The sequence below is a fragment of the Heptranchias perlo genome, chromosome 2 (genome assembly GCF_035084215.1).
Source record: "Heptranchias perlo isolate sHepPer1 chromosome 2, sHepPer1.hap1, whole genome shotgun sequence".
Lineage (NCBI taxonomy): Eukaryota > Metazoa > Chordata > Chondrichthyes > Hexanchiformes > Hexanchidae > Heptranchias > Heptranchias perlo.
The window spans coordinates 104,227,730-104,245,932 of record NC_090326.1 but is presented as its reverse complement, the minus strand read 5'-3'; the positions used below and the strand labels follow the sequence as shown (position 1 = coordinate 104,245,932).

The following is an 18,203-nucleotide window of genomic DNA, read 5'->3' as shown; positions in this document are numbered from 1 at the left end:
AAGTGATGTCCTTGCAAAGAGAAGAAATTTGTGTTAGCTTTGCAGGGCATTGTGAGGTTGAGAGTGAAACTGACTGGCAGAAAAGTTGATCAGGAGAACATGTGAAGCAAATATTAGCAGTATATTTGTAGGTGGGTGAGCAAATTGCTGTTGAGAATCAATGGAGGAAGGTTGGGTGAGATTTCTGGGAGGATGAAATGATGGCAGCGAGCCGTATGTGAATGGCTGCATCAATTTGAAAAGTTGCGATGATCTGAATGAACGAGAAAGGTGGCAATAGAGGGTGGTTTGCAAGCCAGACCCAGCGAAATAGTGAACTCTTATGTCTGAGCAGAGTGGCGCAGCAGAAGCGTGCTGGGCCCATAACCCAGAGGTCAATGGATCGAAACCATTCTCTGCTAGCATCAAGATCAATTTTTTCACAACTCATTCGATTTCTGTCCACAATCAAAGCAGCGAGGCTGAGAGGCATTGAGCAAAGGGTCAAGTGATGGCAACGAGTGGTGTGGGGAATTGCTGCAATCCATTTGCAAAGTGAAGATCGTCTTATGTGTGGAGCAGAGAAGGTTAAGGGGAGATTTGATCGAGGTGTTCAAAGTCATGCAGGGTTTTGTTAGAGTAAATAAGGAGAAACTGCTTCCAGTGGCAGAAGGGTCGATAACCAGAGGACACAGATTTCAGGGAATTGAGGCGACATGAGGTAAACAATTTTACGCAGCGAGTTGTTATGATCGGGAATGCACTGCCTGAAATGCTGGTGGAAGCAGATTCAAGAGTAACTTTCAAAAGGGAATTGGATAAATACTTGAAGTGGAAGAATTTGCAGGGCTATGGGGAAAGAGCAGGGGAGTGACACTAATTGGATAGCTCTTTCAAAGAGCCGGTACGAAGGGCTGGATTGTGATTCGATGATTCTATGAAAGCTCTGAAAAGCAAGCTGGCAACAGAGGACGGTTTAAAAACCAGGCACACCGTGGAGTATAGTTTTGCCAGATCGGAGCAGAGTGGCGCAGCGGCAGCGTGCTGGGCCCATAACCCAGAGGTCAATGGATCGAAACCATTCTCTGCTAGCAGTGTGATTAACTTTTTCACCGCACTTTCATTTGATGTCCACAATCAACGTTGCGAGGCTGCAAGACACTTCGCAAAGGGTGAAGTCATGGCAACTGGTCGTGTGGGGACTTCCTGCAGTCCACTTGCAAAGTCAAGACAGTCGGATGTGAAGGCTCAGAAGAGAAAGCTGGCCAAGTGTGTGGTTTGACAGCTAGGGGGCAGTGTTGGCACTCAAGTTCGATTGCTCACAAGCTCAGTATCACTGTGTTTCTAACAGTTTTTGCCGGTATATTTGCAGTTACCTGACAACCACGAAAAGAGGAGGGCGGAAATGGACTTGTGGCACGATAATATGATGACAACTGGTAGTATGTGGACTGCCTGCATCAATTTACAAAGTAAAGATTACCTGATGGGAAGGCTACAAAGACAAAGGTGGAGGAGGGAGTCCTGGACAAAGCAGGTGGAGGGCTTCAACAAGACCATGCTGGCAAGCAGAGTGGTACAGCAGTAGTCACCCATAGCGCTGCAGTGATCAGATTGAAACTATTCTCTGCCCGTAGTCAGGTGAGCTTTTTCAAAGTGCTTGTTTGCGTAATTCTAAAAAGTGGTGTGAAAAGCAAAAGAAGTGATGTCCTTGCAAAGAGAAGAAATTTGTGTTAGCTTTGCAGGGCATTGTGAGGTTGAGAGTGAAACTGACTGGCAGAAAAGTTGATCAGGAGAACATGTGAAGCAAATATTAGCAGTATATTTGTAGGTGGGTGAGCAAATTGCTGTTGAGAATCAATGGAGGAAGGTTGGGTGAGATTTCTGGGAGGATGAAATGATGGCAGCTAGCCGTATGTGAATGGCTGCATCAATTTGCAAAGTTGCGATGATCTGAATGAACGAGAAAGGTGGCAATAGAGGGTGGTTTGCAAGCCAGACCCAGCGAAATAGTGCACTCTTATGTCTGAGCAGAGTGGCGCAGCGGAAGCGTGCTGGGCCCATAACCCAGAGGTCAATGGATCGAAACCATTCTCTGCTAGCATCAAGATCAACTTTTTCACAACTCATTCGATTTCTGTCCACAATCAAAGCAGCGAGGCTGAGAGGCATTGAGCAAAGGGTCAAGTGATGGCAACGAGTGGTGTGGGGAATTGCTGCAATCCATTTGCAAAGTGAAGATCGTCTTATGTGTGGAGCAGAGAAGGTTAAGGGGAGATTTGATCGAGGTGTTCAAAGTCATGCAGGGTTTTGTTAGAGTAAATAAGGAGAAACTGCTTCCAGTGGCAGAAGGGTCGATAACCAGAGGACACAGATTTCAGGGAATTGAGGCGAAATGAGGTAAACAATTTTACGCAGCGAGTTGTTATGATCGGGAATGCACTGCCTGAAATGCTGGTGGAAGCAGATTCAAGAGTAACTTTCAAAAGGGAATTGGATAAATACTTGAAGTGGAAGAATTTGCAGGGCTATGGGGAAAGAGCAGGGGAGTGACACTAATTGGATAGCTCCTTCAAAGAGCCGGTACGAAGGGCTGGATTGTGATTCGATGATTCTATGAAAGCTCTGAAAAGCAAGCTGGCAACAGAGGACGTTTTAAAAACCAGGCACACCGTGGAGTATAGTTTTGCCAGATTGGAGCAGAGTGGCGCAGCGGCAGCGTGCTGGGCCCATAACCCAGAGGTCAATGGATCGAAACCATTCTCTGCTAGCAGTGTGATTAACTTTTTCACCGCACTTTCATTTGATGTCCACAATCAACGTTGCGAGGCTGCAAGACACTTCGCAAAGGGTGAAGTCATGGCAACTGGTCGTGTGGGGACTTCCTGCAGTCCACTTGCAAAGTCAAGACAGTCGGATGTGAAGGCTCAGAAGAGAAAGCTGGCCAAGTGTGTGGTTTGACAGCTAGGGGGCAGTGTTGGCACTCAAGTTCGATTGCTCACAAGCTCAGTATCACTGTGTTTCTAACAGTTTTTGCCGGTATATTTGCAGTTACCTGACAACCACGAAAAGAGGAGGGCGGAAATGGACTTGTGGCACGATAATATGATGACAACTGGTAGTATGTGGACTGCCTGCATCAATTTACAAAGTAAAGATTACCTGATGGGAAGGCTACAAAGACAAAGGTGGAGGAGGGAGTCCTGGACAAAGCAGGTGGAGGGCTTCAACAAGACCATGCTGGCAAGCAGAGTGGTACAGCAGTAGTCACCCATAGCGCTGCAGTGATCAGATTGAAACTATTCTCTGCCCGTAGTCAGGTGAGCTTTTTCAAAGTGCTTGTTTGCGTAATTCTAAAAAGTGGTGTGAAAAGCAAAAGAAGTGATGTCCTTGCAAAGAGAAGAAATTTGTGTTAGCTTTGTAGGGCATTGTGAGGTTGAGAGTGAAACTGACTGGCAGAAAAGTTGATCAGGAGAACATGTGAAGCAAATATTAGCAGTATATTTGTAGGTGGGTGAGCAAATTGCTGTTGAGAATCAATGGAGGAAGGTTGGGTGAGATTTCTGGGAGGATGAAATGATGGCAGCTAGCCGTATGTGAATGGCTGCATCAATTTGCAAAGTTGCGATGATCTGAATGAACGAGAAAGGTGGCAATAGAGGGTGGTTTGCAAGCCAGACCCAGCGAAACAGTGCACTCTTATGTCTGAGCAGAGTGGCGCAGCGGAAGCGTGCTGGGCCCATAACCCAGAGGTCAATGGATCGAAACCATTCTCTGCTAGCATCAAGATCAACTTTTTCACAACTCATTCGATTTCTGTCCACAATCAAAGCAGCGAGGCTGAGAGGCATTGAGCAAAGGGTCAAGTGATGGCAACGAGTGGTGTGGGGAATTGCTGCAATCCATTTGCAAAGTGAAGATCGTCTTATGTGTGGAGCAGAGAAGGTTAAGGGGAGATTTGATCGAGGTGTTCAAAGTCATGCAGGGTTTTGTTAGAGTAAATAAGGAGAAACTGCTTCCAGTGGCAGAAGGGTCGATAACCAGAGGACACAGATTTCAGGGAATTGAGGCGACATGAGGTAAACAATTTTACGCAGCGAGTTGTTATGATCGGGAATGCACTGCCTGAAATGCTGGTGGAAGCAGATTCAAGAGTAACTTTCAAAAGGGAATTGGATAAATACTTGAAGTGGAAGAATTTGCAGGGCTATGGGGAAAGAGCAGGGGAGTGACACTAATTGGATAGCTCCTTCAAAGAGCCGGTACGAAGGGCTGGATTGTGATTCGATGATTCTATGAAAGCTCTGAAAAGCAAGCTGGCAACAGAGGACGTTTTAAAAACCAGGCACACCGTGGAGTATAGTTTTGCCAGATTGGAGCAGAGTGGCGCAGCGGCAGCGTGCTGGGCCCATAACCCAGAGGTCAATGGATCGAAACCATTCTCTGCTAGCAGTGTGATTAACTTTTTCACCGCACTTTCATTTGATGTCCACAATCAACGTTGCGAGGCTGCAAGACACTTCGCAAAGGGTGAAGTCATGGCAACTGGTCGTGTGGGGACTTCCTGCAGTCCACTTGCAAAGTCAAGACAGTCGGATGTGAAGGCTCAGAAGAGAAAGCTGGCCAAGTGTGTGGTTTGACAGCTAGGGGGCAGTGTTGGCACTCAAGTTCGATTGCTCACAAGCTCAGTATCACTGTGTTTCTAACAGTTTTTGCCGGTATATTTGCAGTTACCTGACAACCACGAAAAGAGGAGGGCGGAAATGGACTTGTGGCACGATAATATGATGACAACTGGTAGTATGTGGACTGCCTGCATCAATTTACAAAGTAAAGATTACCTGATGGGAAGGCTACAAAGACAAAGGTGGAGGAGGGAGTCCTGGACAAAGCAGGTGGAGGGCTTCAACAAGACCATGCTGGCAAGCAGAGTGGTACAGCAGTAGTCACCCATAGCGCTGCAGTGATCAGATTGAAACTATTCTCTGCCCGTAGTCAGGTGAGCTTTTTCAAAGTGCTTGTTTGCGTAATTCTAAAAAGTGGTGTGAAAAGCAAAAGAAGTGATGTCCTTGCAAAGAGAAGAAATTTGTGTTAGCTTTGCAGGGCATTGTGAGGTTGAGAGTGAAACTGACTGGCAGAAAAGTTGATCAGGAGAACATGTGAAGCAAATATTAGCAGTATATTTGCAGGTGGGTGAGCAAATTGCTGTTGAGAATCAATGGAGGAAGGTTGGGTGAGATTTCTGGGAGGATGAAATGATGGCAGCTAGCCGTATGTGAATGGCTGCATCAATTTGCAAAGTTGCGATGATCTGAATGAACGAGAAAGGTGGCAATAGAGGGTGGTTTGCAAGCCAGACCCAGCGAAATAGTGCACTCTTATGTCTGAGCAGAGTGGCGCAGCGGAAGCGTGCTGGGCCCATAACCCAGAGGTCAATGGGTCGAAACCATTCTCTGCTAGCATCAAGATCAACTTTTTCACAACTCATTCGATTTCTGTCCACAATCAAAGCAGCGAGGCTGAGAGGCATTGAGCAAAGGGTCAAGTGATGGCAACGAGTGGTGTGGGGAATTGCTGCAATCCATTTGCAAAGTGAAGATCGTCTTATGTGTGGAGCAGAGAAGGTTAAGGGGAGATTTGATCGAGGTGTTCAAAGTCATGCAGGGTTTTGTTAGAGTAAATAAGGAGAAACTGCTTCCAGTGGCAGAAGGGTCGATAACCAGAAGACACAGATTTCAGGGAATTGAGGCGACATGAGGTAAACAATTTTACGCAGCGAGTTGTTATGATCGGGAATGCACTGCCTGAAATGCTGGTGGAAGCAGATTCAAGAGTAACTTTCAAAAGGGAATTGGATAAATACTTGAAGTGGAAGAATTTGCAGGGCTATGGGGAAAGAGCAGGGGAGTGACACTAATTGGATAGCTCTTTCAAAGAGCCGTTACGAAGGGCTGGATTGTGATTCGATGATTCTATGAAAGCTCTGAAAAGCAAGCTGGCAACAGAGGACGGTTTAAAAACCAGGCACACCGTGGAGTATAGTTTTGCCAGATCGGAGCAGAGTGGCGCAGCGGCAGCGTGCTGGGCCCATAACCCAGAGGTTAATGGATCGAAACCATTCTCTGCTAGCAGTGTGATTAACTTTTTCACCGCACTTTCATTTGATGTCCACAATCAACGTTGCGAGGCTGCAAGACACTTCGCAAAGGGTGAAGTCATGGCAACTGGTCGTGTGGGGACTTCCTGCAGTCCACTTGCAAAGTCAAGACAGTCGGATGTGAAGGCTCAGAAGAGAAAGCTGGCCAAGTGTGTGGTTTGACAGCTAGGGGGCAGTGTTGGCACTCAAGTTCGATTGCTCACAAGCTCAGTATCACTGTGTTTCTAACAGTTTTTGCCGGTATATTTGCAGTTACCTGACAACCACGAAAAGAGGAGGGCGGAAATGGACTTGTGGCACGATAATATGATGACAACTGGTAGTATGTGGACTGCCTGCATCAATTTACAAAGTAAAGATTACCTGATGGGAAGGCTACAAAGACAAAGGTGGAGGAGGGAGTCCTGGACAAAGCAGGTGGAGGGCTTCAACAAGACCATGCTGGCAAGCAGAGTGGTACAGCAGTAGTCACCCATAGCGCTGCAGTGATCAGATTGAAACTATTCTCTGCCCGTAGTCAGGTGAGCTTTTTCAAAGTGCTTGTTTGCGTAATTCTAAAAAGTGGTGTGAAAAGCAAAAGAAGTGATGTCCTTGCAAAGAGAAGAAATTTGTGTTAGCTTTGCAGGGCATTGTGAGGTTGAGAGTGAAACTGACTGGCAGAAAAGTTGATCAGGAGAACATGTGAAGCAAATATTAGCAGTATATTTGCAGGTGGGTGAGCAAATTGCTGTTGAGAATCAATGGAGGAAGGTTGGGTGAGATTTCTGGGAGGATGAAATGATGGCAGCTAGCCGTATGTGAATGGCTGCATCAATTTGCAAAGTTGCGATGATCTGAATGAACGAGAAAGGTGGCAATAGAGGGTGGTTTGCAAGCCAGACCGAGCGAAATAGTGCACTCTTATGTCTGAGCAGAGTGGCGCAGCGGAAGCGTGCTGGGCCCATAACCCAGAGGTCAATGGATCGAAACCATTCTCTGCTAGCATCAAGATCAATTTTTTCACAACTCATTCGATTTCTGTCCACAATCAAAGCAGCGAGGCTGAGAGGCATTGAGCAAAGGGTCAAGTGATGGCAACGAGTGGTGTGGGGAATTGCTGCAATCCATTTGCAAAGTGAAGATCGTCTTATGTGTGGAGCAGAGAAGGTTAAGGGGAGATTTGATCGAGGTGTTCAAAGTCATGCAGGGTTTTGTTAGAGTAAATAAGGAGAAACTGCTTCCAGTGGCAGAAGGGTCGATAACCAGAGGACACAGATTTCAGGGAATTGAGGCGACATGAGGTAAACAATTTTACGCAGCGAGTTGTTATGATCGGGAATGCACTGCCTGAAATGCTGGTGGAAGCAGATTCAAGAGTAACTTTCAAAAGGGAATTGGATAAATACTTGAAGTGGAAGAATTTGCAGGGCTATGGGGAAAGAGCAGGGGAGTGACACTAATTGGATAGCTCTTTCAAAGAGCCGGTACGAAGGGCTGGATTGTGATTCGATGATTCTGTGAAAGCTCTGAAAAGCAAGCTGGCAACAGAGGACGGTTTAAAAACCAGGCACACCGTGGAGTATAGTTTTGCCAGATCGGAGCAGAGTGGCGCAGCGGCAGCGTGCTGTGTCCATAACCCAGAGGTCAATGGATCGAAACCATTCTCTGCTAGCAGTGTGATTAACTTTTTCACCGCACTTTCATTTGATGTCCACAATCAACGTTGCGAGGCTGCAAGACACTTCGCAAAGGGTGAAGTCATGGCAACTGGTCGTGTGGGGAATTCCTGCAGTCCACTTGCAAACTCAAGACAGTCGGATGTGAAGGCTCAGAAGAGAAAGCTGGCCAAGTGTGTGGTTTGACAGCTAGGGGGCAGTGTTGGCACTCAAGTTCGATTGCTCACAAGCTCAGTATCACTGTGTTTCTAACAGTTTTTGCCGGTATATTTGCAGTTACCTGACAACCACGAAAAGAGGAGGGCGGAAATGGACTTGTGGCACGATAATATGATGACAACTGGTAGTATGTGGACTGCCTGCATCAATTTACAAAGTAAAGATTACCTGATGGGAAGGCTGCAAAGACAAAGGTGGAGGAGGGAGTCCTGGACAAAGCAGGTGGAGGGCTTCAACAAGACCATGCTGGCAAGCAGAGTGGTACAGCAGTAGTCACCCATAGCGCTGCAGTGATCAGATTGAAACTATTCTCTGCCCGTAGTCAGGTGAGCTTTTTCAAAGTGCTTGTTTGCGTAATTCTAAAAAGTGGTGTGAAAAGCAAAAGAAGTGATGTCCTTGCAAAGAGAAGAAATTTGTGTTAGCTTTGCAGGGCATTGTGAGGTTGAGAGTGAAACTGACTGGCAGAAAAGTTGATCAGGAGAACATGTGAAGCAAATATTAGCAGTATATTTGTAGGTGGGTGAGCAAATTGCTGTTGAGAATCAATGGAGGAAGGTTGGGTGAGATTTCTGGGAGGATGAAATGATGGCAGCTAGCCGTATGTGAATGGCTGCATCAATTTGCAAAGTTGCGATGATCTGAATGAACGAGAAAGGTGGCAATAGAGGGTGGTTTGCAAGCCAGACCCAGCGAAATAGTGCACTCTTATGTCTGAGCAGAGTGGCGCAGCGGAAGCGTGCTGGGCCCATAACCCAGAGGTCAATGGATCGAAACCATTCTCTGCTAGCATCAAGATCAACTTTTTCACAACTCATTCGATTTCTGTCCACAATCAAAGCAGCGAGGCTGAGAGGCATTGAGCAAAGGGTCAAGTGATGGCAACGAGTGGTGTGGGGAATTGCTGCAATCCATTTGCAAAGTGAAGATCGTCTTATGTGTGGAGCAGAGAAGGTTAAGGGGAGATTTGATCGAGGTGTTCAAAGTCATGCAGGGTTTTGTTAGAGTAAATAAGGAGAAACTGCTTCCAGTGGCAGAAGGGTCGATAACCAGAGGACACAGATTTCAGGGAATTGAGGCGACATGAGGTAAACAATTTTACGCAGCGAGTTGTTATGATCGGGAATGCACTGCCTGAAATGCTGGTGGAAGCAGATTCAAGAGTAACTTTCAAAAGGGAATTGGATAAATACTTGAAGTGGAAGAATTTGCAGGGCTATGGGGAAAGAGCAGGGGAGTGACACTAATTGGATAGCTCTTTCAAAGAGCCGGTACGAAGGGCTGGATTGTGATTCGATGATTCCATGAAAGCTCTGAAAAGCAAGCTGGCAACAGAGGACGGTTTAAAAACCAGGCACACCGTGGAGTATAGTTTTGCCAGATCGGAGCAGAGTGGCGCAGCGGCAGCGTGCTGGGCCCATAACCCAGAGGTCAATGGATCGAAACCATTCTCTGCTAGCAGTGTGATTAACTTTTTCACCGCACTTTCATTTGATGTCCACAATCAACGTTGCGAGGCTGCAAGACACTTCGCAAAGGGTGAAGTCATGGCAACTGGTCGTGTGGGGACTTCCTGCAGTCCACTTGCAAAGTCAAGACAGTCGGATGTGAAGGCTCAGAAGAGAAAGCTGGCCAAGTGTGTGGTTTGACAGCTAGGGGGCAGTGTTGGCACTCAAGTTCGATTGCTCACAAGCTCAGTATCACTGTGTTTCTAACAGTTTTTGCCGGTATATTTGCAGTTACCTGACAACCACGAAAAGAGGAGGGCGGAAATGGACTTGTGGCACGATAATATGATGACAACTGGTAGTATGTGGACTGCCTGCATCAATTTACAAAATAAAGATTACCTGATGGGAAGGCTACAAAGACAAAGGTGGAGGAGGGAGTCCTGGACAAAGCAGGTGGAGGGCTTCAACAAGACCATGCTGGCAAGCAGAGTGGTACAGCAGTAGTCACCCATAGCGCTGCAGTGATCAGATTGAAACTATTCTCTGCCCGTAGTCAGGTGAGCTTTTTCAAAGTGCTTGTTTGCGTAATTCTAAAAAGTGGTGTGAAAAGCAAAAGAAGTGATGTCCTTGCAAAGAGAAGAAATTTGTGTTAGCTTTGTAGGGCATTGTGAGGTTGAGAGTGAAACTGACTGGCAGAAAAGTTGATCAGGAGAACATGTGAAGCAAATATTAGCAGTATATTTGTAGGTGGGTGAGCAAATTGCTGTTGAGAATCAATGGAGGAAGGTTGGGTGAGATTTCTGGGAGGATGAAATGATGGCAGCTAGCCGTATGTGAATGGCTGCATCAATTTGCAAAGTTGCGATGATCTGAATGAACGAGAAAGGTGGCAATAGAGGGTGGTTTGCAAGCCAGACCCAGCGAAACAGTGCACTATTATGTCTGAGCAGAGTGGCGCAGCGGAAGCGTGCTGGGCCCATAACCCAGAGGTCAATGGATCGAAACCATTCTCTGCTAGCATCAAGATGAACTTTTTCACAACTCATTCGATTTCTGTCCACAATCAAAGCTGAGAGGCATTGAGCAAAGGGTCAAGTGATGGCAACGAGTGGTGTGGGGAATTGCTGCAATCCATTTGCAAAGTGAAGATCGTCTTATGTGTGGAGCAGAGAAGGTTAAGGGGAGATTTGATCGAGGTGTTCAAAGTCATGCAGGGTTTTGTGAGAGTAAATAAGGAGAAACTGCTTCCAGTGGCAGAAGGGTCGATAACCAGAGGACACAGATTTCAGGGAATTGAGGCGACATGAGGTAAACAATTTTACGCAGCGAGTTGTTATGATCGGGAATGCACTGCCTGAAATGCTGGTGGAAGCAGATTCAAGAGTAACTTTCAAAAGGGAATTGGATAAATACTTGAAGTGGAAGAATTTGCAGGGCTATGGGGAAAGAGCAGGGGAGTGACACGAATTGGATAGCTCTTTCAAAGAGCCGGTACGAAGGGCTGGATTGTGATTCGATGATTCCATGAAAGCTCTGAAAAGCAAGCTGGCAACAGAGGACGGTTTAAAAACCAGGCACACCGTGGAGTATAGTTTTGCCAGATCGGAGCAGAGTGGCGCAGCGGCAGCGTGCTGGGCCCATAACCCAGAGGTCAATGGATCGAAACCATTCTCTGCTAGCAGTGTGATTAACTTTTTCACCGCACTTTCATTTGATGTCCACAATCAACGTTGCGAGGCTGCAAGACACTTCGCAAAGGGTGAAGTCATGGCAACTGGTCGTGTGGGGACTTCCTGCAGTCCACTTGCAAAGTCAAGACAGTCGGATGTGAAGGCTCAGAAGAGAAAGCTGGCCAAGTGTGTGGTTTGACAGCTAGGGGGCAGTGTTGGCACTCAAGTTCGATTGCTCACAAGCTCAGTATCACTGTGTTTCTAACAGTTTTTGCCGGTATATTTGCAGTTACCTGACAACCACGAAAAGAGGAGGGCGGAAATGGACTTGTGGCACGATAATATGATGACAACTGGTAGTATGTGGACTGCCTGCATCAATTTACAAAGTAAAGATTACCTGATGGGAAGGCTACAAAGACAAAGGTGGCGGAGGGAGTCCTGGACAAAGCAGGTGGAGGGCTTCAACAAGACCATGCTGGCAAGCAGAGTGGTACAGCAGTAGTCACCCATAGCGCTGCAGTGATCAGATTGAAACTATTCTCTGCCCGTAGTCAGGTGAGCTTTTTCAAAGTGCTTGTTTGCGTAATTCTAAAAAGTGGTGTGAAAAGCAAAAGAAATGATGTCCTTGCAAAGAGAAGAAATTTGTGTTAGCTTTGCAGGGCATTGTGAGGTTGAGAGTGAAACTGACTGGCAGAAAAGTTGATCAGGAGAACATGTGAAGCAAATATTAGCAGTATATTTGTAGGTGGGTGAGCAAATTGCTGTTGAGAATCAATGGAGGAAGGTTGGGTGAGATTTCTGGGAGGATGAAATGAATGGCTGCATCAATTTGCAAAGTTGCGATGATCTGAATGAACGAGAAAGGTGGCAATAGAGGGTGGTTTGCAAGCCAGACCCAGCGAAATAGTGCACTCTTATGTCTGAGCAGAGTGGCGGAGCGGAAGCGTGCTGGGCCCATAACCCAGAGGTCAATGGATCGAAACCATTCTCTGCTAGCATCAAGATCAATTTTTTCACAACTCATTCGATTTCTGTCCACAATCAAAGCAGCGAGGCTGAGAGGCATTGAGCAAAGGGTCAAGTGATGGCAACGAGTGGTGTGGGGAATTGCTGCAATCCATTTGCAAAGTGAAGATCGTCTTCTGTGCGGAGCAGAGAAGGTTAAGGGGAGATTTGATCGAGGTGTTCAAAGTCATGCAGGGTTTTGTTAGAGTAAATAAGGAGAAACTGCTTCCAGTGGCAGAAGGGTCGATAACCAGAGGACACAGATTTCAGGGAATTGAGGCGACATGAGGTAAACAATTTTATGCAGCGAGTTGTTATGATCGGGAATGCACTGCCTGAAATGCTGGTGGAAGCAGATTCAAGAGTAACTTTCAAAAGGGAATTGGATAAATACTTGAAGTGGAAGAATTTGCAGGGCTATGGGGAAAGAGCAGGGGAGTGACACTAATTGGATAGCTCTTTCAAAGAGCCGGTACGAAGGGCTGGATTGTGATTCGATGATTCCATGAAAGCTCTGAAAAGCAAGCTGGCAACAGAGGACGGTTTAAAAACCAGGCACACCGTGGAGTATAGTTTTGCCAGATCGGAGCAGAGTGGCGCAGCGGCAGCGTGCTGGGCCCATAACCCAGAGGTCAATGGATCGAAACCATTCTCTGCTAGCAGTGTGATTAACTTTTTCACCGCACTTTCATTTGATGTCCACAATCAACGTTGCGAGGCTGCAAGACACTTCGCAAAGGGTGAAGTCATGGCAACTGGTCGTGTGGGGACTTCCTGCAGTCCACTTGCAAAGTCAAGACAGTCGGATGTGAAGGCTCAGAAGAGAAAGCTGGCCAAGTGTGTGGTTTGACAGCTAGGGGGCAGTGTTGGCACTCAAGTTCGATTGCTCACAAGCTCAGTATCACTGTGTTTCTAACAGTTTTTGCCGGTATATTTGCAGTTACCTGACAACCACGAAAAGAGGAGGGCGGAAATGGACTTGTGGCACGATAATATGATGACAACTGGTAGTATGTGGACTGCCTGCATCAATTTACAAAGTAAAGATTACCTGATGGGAAGGCTACAAAGACAAAGGTGGAGGAGGGAGTCCTGGACAAAGCAGGTGGAGGGCTTCAACAAGACCATGCTGGCAAGCAGAGTGGTACAGCAGTAGTCACCCATAGCGCTGCAGTGATCAGATTGAAACTATTCTCTGCCCGTAGTCAGGTGAGCTTTTTCAAAGTGCTTGTTTGCGTAATTCTAAAAAGTGGTGTGAAAAGCAAAAGAAGTGATGTCCTTGCAAAGAGAAGAAATTTGTGTTAGCTTTGCAGGGAATTGTGAGGTTGAGAGTGAAACTGACTGGCAGAAAAGTTGATCAGGAGAACATGTGAAGCAAATATTAGCAGTATATTTGCAGGTGGGTGAGCAAATTGCTGTTGAGAATCAATGGAGGAAGGTTGGGTGAGATTTCTGGGAGGATGAAATGATGGCAGCTAGCCGTATGTGAATGGCTGCATCAATTTGCAAAGTTGCGATGATCTGAATGAACGAGAAAGATGGCAATAGAGGGTGGTTTGCAAGCCAGACCCAGTGAAATAATGCACTCTTATGTCTGAGCAGAGTGGCACAGCGGAAGCGTGCTGGGCCCATAACCCAGAGATCAATGGATCGAAACCATTCTCTGCTAGCATCAAGATCAATTTTTTCACAACTCATTCGATTTCTGTCCACAATCAAAGCAGCGAGGCTGAGAGGCATTGAGCAAAGGGTCAAGTGATGGCAACGAGTGGTGTGGGGAATTGCTGCAATCCATTTGCAAAGTGAAGATCGTCTTATGTGTGGAGCAGAGAAGGTTAAGGGGAGATTTGATCGAGGTGTTCAAAGTCATGCAGGGTTTTGTTAGAGTAAATAAGGAGAATCTGCTTCCAGTGGCAGAAGGGTCGATAACCAGAGGACACAGATTTCAGGGAATTGAGGCGACATGAGGTAAACAATTTTACGCAGCGAGTTGTTATGATCGGGAATGCACTGCCTGAAATGCTGGTGGAAGCAGATTCAAGAGTAACTTTCAAAAGGGAATTGGATAAATACTTGAAGTGGAAGAATTTGCAGGGCTATGGGGAAAGAGCAGGGGAGTGACACTAATTGGATAGCTCCTTCAAAGAGCCGGTACGAAGGGCTGGATTGTGATTCGATGATTCTATGAAAGCTCTGAAAAGCAAGCTGGCAACAGAGGACGGTTTAAAAACCAGGCACACCGTGGAGTATAGTTTTGCCAGATCGGAGCAGAGTGGCGCAGCGGCAGCGTGCTGGGCCCATAACCCAGAGGTCAATGGATCGAAACCACTCTCTGCTAGCAGTGTGATTAACTTTTTCACCGCACTTTCATTTGATGTCCACAATCAACGTTGCGAGGCTGCAAGACACTTCGCAAAGGGTGAAGTCATGGCAACTGGTCGTGTGGGGACTTCCTGCAGTCCACTTGCAAAGTCAAGACAGTCGGATGTGAAGGCTCAGAAGAGAAAGCTGGCCAAGTGTGTGGTTTGACAGCTAGGGGGCAGTGTTGGCACTCAAGTTCGATTGCTCACAAGCTCAGTATCACTGTGTTTCTAACAGTTTTTGCCGGTATATTTGCAGTTACCTGACAACCACGAAAAGAGGAGGGCGGAAATGGACTTGTGGCACGATAATATGATGACAACTGGTAGTATGTGGACTGCCTGCATCAATTTACAAAGTAAAGATTACCTGATGGGAAGGCTACAAAGACAAAGGTGGAGGAGGGAGTCCTGGACAAAGCAGGTGGAGGGCTTCAACAAGACCATGCTGGCAAGCAGAGTGGTACAGCAGTAGTCACCCATAGCGCTGCAGTGATCAGATTGAAACTATTCTCTGCCCATAGTCAGGTGAGCTTTTTCAAAGTGCTTGTTTGCGTAATTCTAAAAAGTGGTGTGAAAAGCAAAAGAAGTGATGTCCTTGCAAAGAGAAGAAATTTGTGTTAGCTTTGCAGGGCATTGTGAGGTTGAGAGTGAAACTGACTGGCAGAAAAGTTGATCAGGAGAACATGTGAAGCAAATATTAGCAGTATATTTGCAGGTGGGTGAGCAAATTGCTGTTGAGAATCAATGGAGGAAGGTTGGGTGAGATTTCTGGGAGGATGAAATGATGGTAGCTAGCCGTATGTGAATGGCTGCATCAATTTGCAAAGTTGCGATGATCTGAATGAACGAGAAAGGTGGCACTAGAGGGTGGTTTGCAAACCAGACCCAGCGAAATAGTGCACTCTTATGTCTGAGCACAGTGGCGCAGCGGAAGCGTGCTGGGCCCATAACCCAGAGGTCAATGGATCGAAACCATTCTCTGCTAGCATCAAGATCAATTTTTTCACAACTCATTCGATTTCTGTCCACAATCAAAGCAGCGAGGCTGAGAGGCATTGAGCAAAGGGTCAAGTGATGGCAACGAGTGGTGTGGGGAATTGCTGCAATCCATTTGCAAAGTGAAGATCGTCTTATGTGTGGAGCAGAGAAGGTTAAGGGGAGATTTGATCGAGGTGTTCAAAGTCATGCAGGGTTTTGTTAGAGTAAATAAGGAGAAACTGCTTCCAGTGGCAGAAGGGTCGATAACCAGAGGACACAGATTTCAGGGAATTGAGGCGACATGAGGTAAACAATTTTACGCAGCGAGTTGTTATGATCGGGAATGCACTGCCTGAAATGCTGGTGGAAGCAGATTCAAGAGTAACTTTCAAAAGGGAATTGGATAAATACTTGAAGTGGAAGAATTTGCAGGGCTATGGGGAAAGAGCAGGGGAGTGACACTAATTGGATAGCTCTTTCAAAGAGCCGGTACGAAGGGCTGGATTGTGATTCGATGATTCCATGAAAGCTCTGAAAAGCAAGCTGGCAACAGAGGACGGTTTAAAAACCAGGCACACCGTGGAGTATAGTTTTGCCAGATCGGAGCAGAGTGGAGCAGCGGCAGCATGCTGGGCCCATAACCCAGAGGTCAATGGATCGAAACCATTCTCTGCTAGCAGTGTGATTAACTTTTTCACCGCACTTTCATTTGATGTCCACAATCAACGTTGCGAGGCTGCAAGACACTTCGCAAAGGGTGAAGTCATGGCAACTGGTCGTGTGGGGACTTCCTGCAGTCCACTTGCAAAGTCAAGACAGTCGGATGTGAAGGCTCAGAAGAGAAAGCTGGCCAAGTGTGTGGTTTGACAGCTAGGGGGCAGTGTTGGCACTCAAGTTCGATTGCTCACAAGCTCAGTATCACTGTGTTTCTAACAGTTTTTGCCGGTATATTTGCAGTTACCTGACAACCACGAAAAGAGGAGGGCGGAAATGGACTTGTGGCACGATAATATGATGACAACTGGTAGTATGTGGACTGCCTGCATCAATTTACAAAGTAAAGATTACCTGATGGGAAGGCTACAAAGACAAAGGTGGAGGAGGGAGTCCTGGACAAAGCAGGTGGAGGGCTTCAACAAGACCATGCTGGCAAGCAGAGTGGTACAGCAGTAGTCACCCATAGCGCTGCAGTGATCAGATTGAAACTATTCTCTGCCCGTAGTCAGGTGAGCTTTTTCAAAGTGCTTGTTTGCGTAATTCTAAAAAGTGGTGTGAAAAGCAAAAGAAGTGATGTCCTTGCAAAGAGAAGAAATTTGTGTTAGCTTTGTAGGGCATTGTGAGGTTGAGAGTGAAACTGACTGGCAGAAAAGTTGATCAGGAGAACATGTGAAGCAAATATTAGCAGTATATTTGTAGGTGGGTGAGCAAATTGCTGTTGAGAATCAATGGAGGAAGGTTGGGTGAGATTTCTGGGAGGATGAAATGATGGCAGCTAGCCGTATGTGAATGGCTGCATCAATTTGCAAAGTTGCGATGATCTGAATGAACGAGAAAGGTGGCAATAGAGGGTGGTTTGCAAGCCAGACCCAGCGAAATAGTGTACTCTTATGTCTGAGCAGAGTGGCGCAGCGGAAGCGTGCTGGGCCCATAACCCAGAGGTCAATGGATCAAAACCATTCTCTGCTAGCATCAAGATCAACTTTTTCACAACTCATTCGATTTCTGTCCACAATCAAAGCAGCGAGGCTGAGAGGCATTGAGCAAAGGGTCAAGTGATGGCAACGAGTGGTGTGGGGAATTGCTGCAATCCATTTGCAAAGTGAAGATCGTCTTATGTGTGGAGCAGAGAAGGTTAAGGGGAGATTTGATCGAGGTGTTCAAAGTCATGCAGGGTTTTGTTAGAGTAAATAAGGAGAAACTGCTTCCAGTGGCAGAAGGGTCGATAACCAGAGGACACAGATTTCAGGGAATTGAGGCGACATGAGGTAAACAATTTTACGCAGCGAGTTGTTATGATCGGGAATGCACTGCCTGAAATGCTGGTGGAAGCAGATTCAAGAGTAACTTTCAAAAGGGAATTGGATAAATACTTGAAGTGGAAGAATTTGCAGGGCTATGGGGAAAGAGCAGGGGAGTGACACGAATTGGATAGCTCTTTCAAAGAGCCGGTACGAAGGGCTGGATTGTGATTCGATGATTCCATGAAAGCTCTGAAAAGCAAGCTGGCAACAGAGGACGGTTTAAAAACCAGGCACACCGTGGAGTATAATTTTGCAAGATCGGAGCAGAGTGGCGCAGCGGCAGCGTGCTGGGCCCATAACCCAGAGGTCAATGGATCGAAACCATTCTCTGCTAGCAGTGTGATTAACTTTTTCACCGCACTTTCATTTGATGTCCACAATCAACGTTGCGAGGCTGCAAGACACTTCGCAAAGGGTGAAGTCATGGCAACTGGTCGTGTGGGGACTTCCTGCAGTCCACTTGCAAAGTCAAGACAGTCGGATGTGAAGGCTCAGAAGAGAAAGCTGGCCAAGTGTGTGGTTTGACAGCTAGGGGGCAGTGTTGGCACTCAAGTTCGATTGCTCACAAGCTCAGTATCACTGTGTTTCTAACAGTTTTTGCCGGTATATTTGCAGTTACCTGACAACCACGAAAAGAGGAGGGCGGAAATGGACTTGTGGCACGATAATATGATGACAACTGGTAGTATGTGGACTGCCTGCATC

At 46.6% G+C, this 18,203-nt stretch overlaps 12 non-coding genes across 12 annotated transcripts; all 12 read left to right on the top strand.

The window, feature by feature from the left end:
* Positions 1-998: 998 nt before the first annotated feature.
* On the top strand, positions 999-1,070 carry trnam-cau (transfer RNA methionine (anticodon CAU)). Its single transcript has one exon. It is a non-coding gene; the product is annotated as a tRNA-Met (tRNA).
* Positions 1,071-2,008: 938 nt separating this feature from the next.
* trnam-cau (transfer RNA methionine (anticodon CAU)) lies at positions 2,009-2,080 on the top strand. Its single transcript has one exon. It is a non-coding gene; the product is annotated as a tRNA-Met (tRNA).
* A 597-nt stretch (positions 2,081-2,677) lies between these two features.
* Positions 2,678-2,749, top strand: trnam-cau (transfer RNA methionine (anticodon CAU)). Its single transcript has one exon. It is a non-coding gene; the product is annotated as a tRNA-Met (tRNA).
* A 938-nt stretch (positions 2,750-3,687) lies between these two features.
* Positions 3,688-3,759, top strand: trnam-cau (transfer RNA methionine (anticodon CAU)). The gene has a single exon. It is a non-coding gene; the product is annotated as a tRNA-Met (tRNA).
* A 597-nt stretch (positions 3,760-4,356) lies between these two features.
* On the top strand, positions 4,357-4,428 carry trnam-cau (transfer RNA methionine (anticodon CAU)). The gene has a single exon. It is a non-coding gene; the product is annotated as a tRNA-Met (tRNA).
* A 2,617-nt stretch (positions 4,429-7,045) lies between these two features.
* Positions 7,046-7,117, top strand: trnam-cau (transfer RNA methionine (anticodon CAU)). Its single transcript has one exon. It is a non-coding gene; the product is annotated as a tRNA-Met (tRNA).
* Positions 7,118-8,724: 1,607 nt separating this feature from the next.
* Positions 8,725-8,796, top strand: trnam-cau (transfer RNA methionine (anticodon CAU)). Its single transcript has one exon. It is a non-coding gene; the product is annotated as a tRNA-Met (tRNA).
* A 597-nt stretch (positions 8,797-9,393) lies between these two features.
* Positions 9,394-9,465, top strand: trnam-cau (transfer RNA methionine (anticodon CAU)). The gene has a single exon. It is a non-coding gene; the product is annotated as a tRNA-Met (tRNA).
* A 938-nt stretch (positions 9,466-10,403) lies between these two features.
* trnam-cau (transfer RNA methionine (anticodon CAU)) lies at positions 10,404-10,475 on the top strand. The gene has a single exon. It is a non-coding gene; the product is annotated as a tRNA-Met (tRNA).
* Positions 10,476-11,064: 589 nt separating this feature from the next.
* Positions 11,065-11,136, top strand: trnam-cau (transfer RNA methionine (anticodon CAU)). The gene has a single exon. It is a non-coding gene; the product is annotated as a tRNA-Met (tRNA).
* A 1,587-nt stretch (positions 11,137-12,723) lies between these two features.
* trnam-cau (transfer RNA methionine (anticodon CAU)) lies at positions 12,724-12,795 on the top strand. The gene has a single exon. It is a non-coding gene; the product is annotated as a tRNA-Met (tRNA).
* A 4,965-nt stretch (positions 12,796-17,760) lies between these two features.
* trnam-cau (transfer RNA methionine (anticodon CAU)) lies at positions 17,761-17,832 on the top strand. The gene has a single exon. It is a non-coding gene; the product is annotated as a tRNA-Met (tRNA).
* The last annotated feature ends 371 nt before the right edge of the window (positions 17,833-18,203 follow it).